The 6,753-nt window shown below is 48.2% G+C and overlaps 1 protein-coding gene across 2 annotated transcripts in view; it reads right to left on the bottom strand.

Annotated features, from left to right (window-relative positions):
• The window catches only part of Itgb5 (integrin subunit beta 5), a 118,355-nt gene that overhangs the window by 86,501 nt on the left and 25,101 nt on the right, over positions 1 to 6,753 (bottom strand). The window lies entirely within an intron of this gene.

Below are 6,753 nucleotides of genomic sequence, written 5' to 3'. Positions count from 1 at the left end.
TCTCTCTCTCTCTCTCTCTCTCTCTCTCTCTCTCTCTCTCTCTCTCTCGATGTCCTAGAACTCTCTTTGTAGACCAGGCTGGCCTCAAACTCAGAGATCCTTCTGCCTCTGCCTCCTGAGTACTGGGAGTAAAGGCATGAGCCGCCACCACCCAGCAGAAGTCTTCTATCATAAGAAAATATTCAGGGGCTGGAGAGATGCCTCAGCGGTTAAGAGTGCTGGCTGCTCTTCCAGAGGACCTGGGTTTATTTCCCAGCAACTCTTGTGGTAGCTACAGCTGTCTACAACTCCAGTTCTAGGGGAATCACAGACACATACATGCAGGCAACACACCAATGCATATGAAATACATTTTACAAAAAGAAAAAGATAACTCAGAAGAAAGGGAGAAATATCTAAGAGATACATGCTACATTCTGTGATAATATAATCTTACAATCTGGTAAACCTAAGCCCTATGAAAAACACGGCACATCACTCACTTCAAACAGGTAGGCTAAGCAGAAATCCTAAAGCATTTATACTATAAAGGCAAGGGACAAGGGAGCGCATAGTTCAGTAGAACACCTGCCTAGCATGCACATGAACTCTCTGCACAGGGGTGGGGTAGGAAGGGGCGGGAGGTAAGAGTGGGCAGAAACTCAAGTTTGCCCTGCACTAGGATAACAAGGGCAGAACACAGAAGTACTCTCATTTTCATCTGTACTGAGGTTTATACAGTAAAGAAATACCATAAGAGAATTTCTGTGACATTCCCTGCACTCAGGAGGCAGGAGGCAGAGGACCAGGAGTTAAAGACTAGACTTAGCTACATACCAAGTCCGAGGTCAACTAGGGCTACATGAGATTCTGTCTAAATAAATAAAGAAAGAAAGAATAAAAGGAAGAGGGAAAGGGGAGAGTATGTGTGTGCTGAGAAGGACTGAGATTGGGTTTTGTTTGTTTGCTTATTTTTTGGGTTTTTTGTTTGTTTGTTTGTTTGTTTAACTTGGTTGCTGTGTCATTTGTAGGCATGGTCACGTAGCCCTGGCACATTTTGAACTTACTATGTAGTCTAAGATGACCTTGGATCTCTGGTTAGCCCACCTCCAGCTCCCAAGTGCTGAGACTGGTCTATAAAATGCTAGGGACAAACTCAAGGGCATTCTACCAACTGAGCTTTTCCCAGCAGGAAAAGACTCAGCAGAGCAAGCCCAAGCTGTTCTCCCTTCTGTAGCTGGGTGGATACCAATACCAGGCCACTTAATCCCTGGCTGCCTGGTGAGTCAGTATCCTAGCCTGCAGTGGCAGACTCCAGACCATCAGCAGAAGCATAAAAAACTAGTGTGGCACACCCTCCATCAAGGGTGTGGCTTTTCTAGGACTAATCAATGGCCTTTAGAATCACTGCAAACTTTAAAACTAAAGTCAAGAGCATTGAACATGATGGCCATATGATGGGATGCCTATAATCCCAGCAGTAGGGAGACAAGGGCAGGTGGATCTCTGTGAGTTCAAGGCCAGTGCCTTGTCTCCAAAAAAAAAAAACAAACAAACAAACAAAAACCTGGGGGGGGGGGNGTTTTCTGACTCAAGCTGACCTCAAATTTGAGGCAATCCTCCTGCCTCAATTTCCTGACCACTCAGATTGTGGGCATGACGCATCATACCCAGCATGCAGTATTTTCAGTAAGTAAAGCCAAATGCACTCTCCTGGACCCATGTGGCTATTTTTGTCTCTGTTTTTTCTAGGTTTTATAAACAACTGATGTTTTAGTGGTGTCTGTCTATTTGTTGGTTTGTTTTTACTGTTACATGTTTAACCCCTGGGATCTTCACTGTGAAAATCCTTGGAGACTGCACTCCATAAACATGAAAGAGTGTATATATGTATGCATGTATGTATGTATGTAATTTTGGGCCTAGATTTCAAAACTGAGGCTTCCAACTGGCCTCCAGGTAGTCACACCCAGAGGACCTGCTATGATGGAAGAAAACAGGACAGAAGGAAGGGAAAGGGTTAACCCCTGAGGCTCCACAGGGTCACTCTGCTGTAGCCTAAAGCATGGAGGAAGCCTGAAGGGCGCAGAGTTCCTCGGCTCACTCCTCTCTTAACTGGAGAGTTTCAGAATCCTTCCCTGATCCAACTCCAGAGCTAACTGCTGGACAGTTGCCTGAAGTGCACCTGTCTGGACTCGTCCATCCCAAAGCCTTACCACCAGGCATGGACATCTCCCTTTAATCCTTCCTGTGGGTCTGGACCACCTTACACTCTGCCCAAGATCAGGTCGGAGCCAGGCTGTCTGCGGCCACAGGTCTTCTTCTGAGGAAGAGCCCCTTAGTGTCCCTACAGCTGCAATGAGAGCAATAACCACAGAATGCCATTCAGACCAAACCGAGATCTCTTGGGCGCAGGAGAGATGGCTCGGCAGTTAAGAGCACTGACTGCTCTAACAGAGGTCCTGAGTTCAATTCCCAGCAACCACCTGGTGGCTCACAACCATCTGTAATGGGATCTGATGCCCTCTTCTGGTGTGTCTGAAGACAGCTACAGTGTACTCGGATACATAAAATAAATCTTAAAATAAAAAGAGATCTCTTAGCACCACCCATCCCATCTGGGTGGAGATGGTCTCCTTCTCTCAGATCTGGGCGGTGACAAGTCTCATTTCCCTTTCTCTCATCCAGCTGCTTGCTTTTGGGATGGGCCCAGTGGTCTTTGAGATACCTCGACCTATGTATCATCTTGTCATTGTCTCAGAAGAACTCTTGTGCCACAGATCCATCAGCTGGGCCATACTGGGCGTGGCAGTCTTTTGAATGAGAGGCAGGTATGTAAGCAGTGGGACAGCCTTAAAAATGAACCATCTTTCTGACATAGTCTAAATATAGCCTTAGCCATTTTCTTACTTGTGGCCCAAGGTTAAAAACCCCAGCAGAGCTTGACCCCTCCCTATCTAAGCCTAAGATCTCTACTGTCTCGAGCTCCCTCCTAGCTATTTTAGTTCTGCACAAGGACAGATGAATATTGAAAGAGAAAAAAAAAACAAAAAAAAAAAAAAACCAAAGCCACAAGACCAGAGGCTGGTCTGACCTCTAGGACCTTCCAGGTATAGAAACAAACAGAAATCAAGAAACTATCACAGTAGCCACATCTCCGTGAAAGAAAAAGCATCAGATTACAAAGCCTTTAGATTTTTATTTTTGGCTATGTGTACGGGGGTGGGGGTGGGGGGCGCTGTACACACTCATGCAAGAACAGGTGCCAACAGGAGTTCAGATCTTCTGAAACTGGAGTTACAGGAAGTTGCAAGCCACATGCTGTTGGTGGGAACTGAACTCATACACGCTGCAAGAAGACTTGGTATGCTCCTAACCTCTGAGCCATCTCCTGAAACCAATTCTAAGCCCTCACAGAAGAGACCCATGATGGAGAAATTCCTCTGCACAGCAGCTCCTGCTATCCCAGGGACCTCAGGCCCAGCCCTCTGCCAGGTGTTGGGCATCCCAAATACCCAGGTGTCACATTCCAAAGTGAATGAACGATTCGCCCCACGCACTTCCAATCTAAGGACCAGAGATCCTCACATCTCAGTTCACCTAAGTGCTTTGAGTTCATCTCACCCCCTGATACCTGAGCCCAAGACCACGGCTGAGTTCTGCGGCGGGAAACTAACAGGGCTCACACGCCATACTCCTCAACGCAGTGAAGTTCTACAGCACTAGATGTAAAGTTCCTGGGCCACCCACCAAACTTGAAGGACAAGCACTTCCTTGATAGGGACAAAAGGTACAGAGAGGCACAGACCACAGAGAGGACTCATCTCAATGCAGAACAAGAGGAAACTAATTCAGGGTGAGCTTCCTGAGGCCACAGCATGGCTGCTGCAGTTGCTCATTGTTCTAAGGACCGGAACAAGCACCTGGCCAAGGACTCCATATGGGAACACCCTGATCGAAGTCTCCTACGGACTCCCAAAGGGCCTAGGTTACAGGCAAGTGATCAATAGCGGTAACAGAATAGAAATGGGAGCCCAAGTCCCCCTTGTACCGCGCTAATGGTCAAAGGAAGGAAAGAGAGGTGCTCCCAATGGGAACTGGCACGTCACCACACACCAAACTCTCCTCCCTCAGGCACCTGCCACGAGAAGGTCACACGAAGGTGCTATCTGCTGCTGCAACAGAAACCCGACTCCCTGTACATTTCACTAATCAAATCCCTTCCCCAGTGGTCAAGGCCAGCTTCACTGGCTGGCGTCAAGGCCGGAGCGCTCAGGCCCTTCTGTCTGTGCCGGGCCATCTTTGCATGATTCCCAAACACTCCTCGTCAGTACAGATGAAGAGAGATGTGGTGGTGGTGTGGAGAAGGCTAGGGGTTGCTTTAACAGGGAGAAAGACGGAGAATCAGCAGCCCTCCGGAAAAGAATCTAGGCGTAAAGGAACTCAGAGGGGCCCAAGCCCTGGGTTGTAAGGGGAAGAAGTGCGGTGGCCAGCAGGCGAGTGCTGGAGGGGAAGCAGGTCCAGGGGAACTGGCTGCTCTCCATGGCTGGCCTTGCTCACTGGTACCGCAGAGCCAGACCCTCTGACCAGGGCAAGCCACACTCCAGCCTGGCAGTCCCTCGTGAGCTGGGGGGGGTGGGGAGCTGATGACAAACCAGAATGTGCACTGTGTGCCAGCAAGTCAGTGCCATGCAGGCTTCCTGCTGGCCCACGGGGGTGGAGACATCTCCCTGCCAGCTTTCAATTGGCTCACTTAATTCGGCGCACAAATATTTATGAGGCATCCTCAGTAGACCAAGAGGATGTTTGCTCCCTCAGTTCCAGCACAGAGATCCTTTTAATGAATGTACATCTCCCTGGGACTTGGCTAAACATTGCTTTTGGAGTTTGTTTGTGTTTGTTTTTATTCCGCCCCCTCCCCTTGACACAATATTATTAATTGTTTGGGAATTTCATGCAATGCACATGGATCACACTCCACTCCTTTTCTTCCCAGGCCCGCCCCGCATCCCTGTGCCCCAAGCCTGCTCCCACCCACCCCCCAAAACACAGCAAGTACAATTTGTGTTGCCCATATGCTCACTGGAGCATGGTCCAACGCCCAGTGGACAGCCCCTTAAAAAAACTGGGTCCTTCCTGCCAGCAGCCAGCAGCTGTAAAGAGCTACACTTTAGCGTCCTTATCACAGTTTTTAAGAACTATCTTAATAGCTTCGGCCAAACTGTTTCTGTTTTTTCTCTCTTCTCTCTCTCTCTCTCTCTCTCTCTCTCTCTCTCTCTCGTAAATGAATGTATATTTCATTGTGGTTGGCCAAATATTATTTTTTTTCTTTTGGTGTGGGTGTTTTATTTCTTCCCTAGTGTAAGTAAAAAAAAAAAAAAAATTAAAAAAATTAAAAAATGGCTTCTCAGCTGGGCGTGGTGGCGCATGCCTTTAATCCCAGCACTTGGGAGGCAGAGGCAGGCAGATTTGAGTTTGAGGCCAGCCTGGTCTACAAAGTGAGTTCCAGGACAGCCAAGTCTACACAGAGAAACCCTGTTTCTAAAATCCAAAAAAAAAAAAAAAAAAAGGCTTCTCTACCTGTCCTGCCACCATTATATACCAGAATGTTCATCTTGCTTCCCAGTTTCTTTTTATTATTATTATTATTTATTTATTTATGAGCAGTGAGTTCACTGTAGCTGCCTTCAGACACTCCAGAAGAGGGCATCAAATTTCATTACGGATGGTTGTGAAATACCATGTGGTTGCTGGGATGTGAACTCAGGACCTTCGGAAGATCAGCTGGTGTTCTTAACCACTGAGCCATCTCACCAGCCCTTTTTTTTTATTAGATATTTTCTTTATTTACATTTCAAATGCTATCCCGAAAGTTCCCTTTATCCTCCCCTGCCCTGCTCCCCTACCCACCCAAGCTTCCCACTTTCTTACCTGGCTCCCTCATTCTCCAGCCTCTCCTATCCTATCCACTCCTTCATTCTTCCTTTCCATACCCGCCATGGCCAAGGCCAAGGCTATCTCCATCTCCCCCAGCTCAGCCCTCGCCAGTCTTTTCCCACTTCTAACCTCTCCCTGCCCAAGCAAACCCTTGCCCCCCTCCCCCCACAGGACTTCACCCACTGCGGCCTTGCCAGATTCCACCATTCTCCTGGAATTCCCAGCGCCTGGTACTGTCTGAGGCCACATTGTCACACTCTAGCAATCCGCCCAAGTTCCCCACACCAGGCAAGCTTTGCCTACCTTTGTCCTCTGCACCCTCTCTAATCTGCCCCCCCTCCCCGTCCTACGGGAACATCCACAGCATGACCTTTTGCAGGTGACACTGGCCTGCCTGCCCAGGGCACAGACCACTAGGTCACCCAACTCCTCCCTTGGTCCCTGGCACACAACCACACTCCCTCTGCTTCCCATTGTAGCTAGGTGTCTCTTAGAGTTTTAGTCAGTGAAGTGCACTGGAGAGAAGGGAGGGGTTGTCCCCAGCCTGCCACAAAGTATCCACTCTCATTCTTAGCTGCGTAGTTAAACTTCCTGAGGGAAGAGCAGAATTACCTTTTAAAAAGCTATGGATGTTAGGCAGTCACCATCTTTAATTATTAATTAATTAGTTATTAATTAACATTCAGTGATTAATTCATGATTCATTAAAAGGCACACACTTGGCCAGGCAGTGGTGGCAGCAGTGGTGGTGGCAGTGGTGGCGCATGCCTTTAATCCCGGAACTTGGGAGGCAGAGGCAGGCAGATTTCTGAGTTTGAGGCCAGCCTGGTCTACAGA

The sequence above is a fragment of the Mus pahari genome, chromosome 12, assembly GCF_900095145.1.
Source record: "Mus pahari chromosome 12, PAHARI_EIJ_v1.1, whole genome shotgun sequence".
Taxonomy (NCBI): Eukaryota; Metazoa; Chordata; class Mammalia; order Rodentia; family Muridae; genus Mus; species Mus pahari.
The sequence above is the reverse complement of the archived record's forward strand: the minus strand, read 5'-3'. Positions and strand labels throughout refer to the sequence as shown.